The sequence below is a fragment of the Palaemon carinicauda genome, chromosome 1 (assembly GCF_036898095.1).
Source record: "Palaemon carinicauda isolate YSFRI2023 chromosome 1, ASM3689809v2, whole genome shotgun sequence".
Lineage (NCBI taxonomy): Eukaryota > Metazoa > Arthropoda > Malacostraca > Decapoda > Palaemonidae > Palaemon > Palaemon carinicauda.
The window spans coordinates 239496918-239498581 of record NC_090725.1 but is presented as its reverse complement, the minus strand read 5'-3'; positions in this window follow the sequence as shown (position 1 = coordinate 239498581).

Here is a 1664-nt window from a genome sequence, read left to right as displayed (position 1 = left end):
AAGAATTATAGAGGCAAAATGTTGCTTGGTATACCAGTAGCATATGGACTGATAGATGATGAACAGCGGTGGTTCATATAAGAATGATGGTGCATTGATAAAGAGTTTGTTTTGAATCGTGTGAGAAGTTTGAAAGTAAAAGGAAAAAGCTTTTTGTGTTATACATAAACCAAAGAAAAGGTTATGATAGACTGGATAAAAAAGCATATGTTTGCTCTATGTTGAGAGTTATCTTAAGTTTTTTTCATGAACCACGAGTAATAGTCTTCAGGCTGGGGAGGGACTGGTTTGGTGTGAAAACGGGTCTGAGATTAGAATGTGTTGCCCATGTGGCTGTTTAACATCACAGATAGGGTTATCAAAAGGGCAGTGAATGTAGGTGTTCCCTAGAGCTCAAAGTGTGTGTCTGTCTTTCAAAGGTGTAGAGAAAACTGAACTAACCTTTACAACACAGCATGGTTGTCAAGATATTCCCCCTTACAGGAGTGTCCGTTACTTTGCAACATAGAGATTCACCCACTAATAAAATGACTTCCCCAACAGGTAAAAAATAATTTCCGCTTGTTGACATATGCCACTATACTTGTTTTGTCACTCATTAACTTCTAAAAATAACACATCATTAATTCTCCGAATACTTGCAAACCTAGCATTCCTCCAAGCCTCTCCAGAATATTGATGTGTAGAAGGCTGTTTCATGTCCATAAATTGAAAAGACTAGATTCTACATGCGTGTACCCAATTCTTCCTCCATGCTACCCAGAACAATTGTATATCCATAGGTGGGGAATCCAAGTCAATTCCCCATGAGAAGGGGTCGGTTGTGCACTCGCCAAACCAGATAGTCCCGAGTTTTTTTTTAAAGTAACAGTGCCATTTTAGGCACCAAATAAAGCAAGCAATGGTAATATTCCTTTCTTCAAGAATAACAGATGACAGAGAGCAGCTTGCCTAAAGGCCTGTCTACACCAGCGGGCATGGTAGGCGGAACTCCCCTCTAACGGGTACACTTGACTTCTCAAACGTCAAATTGCCCGATGGGTCTTGTAGCGAAATCACCATGGTGGTGCCCGATGGCTTGAGCTTCGACCCTGGCCTTTTGGAACAAAAGAAACTTTTTATACACAAAATATTTCGTGTTAATGTAGTTTTCCTGCAAGTTCTTGAATTCATATATGGCTTAATAGTTTCCAGTTTGTTTCCTTCTATTATTTGGATAGATTTCTTGCATAGTTAGCTGTACCTTATATAATAACTAGGTTAGTTTATTAAATTCAAGACTACTAAAAGCTATTTTGCAGTGGAAATCATAATGGCTTACAGCTTTCAGTTGGTTTCCTTCTGTTATTTAAAAGGATTTCTTGTATAAATTGTATTGTTAATTGTATTAAACATAATTACTAGACCAGTTTGTTAAATACAAAACTACTAAGTTATTTTTCAGGTGAAATTCATATAGGCTATGGCTTAATAGTTTTGTTGGTTTCCATTTCCCACACACTCTCTCTCTCTCTCTCTCTCTCTCTCTCTCTCTCTCTCTCTCTCTCTCTCTCTCTCTCTCTCTCTCTCTCTCTCTCTGGAATAACATTATAAGCGCTCTGTTTGCAGTTTTCTTTAAGGTTGTATTGAAAATCTGTATCTACTTCGATGAAAATTACTGTAAA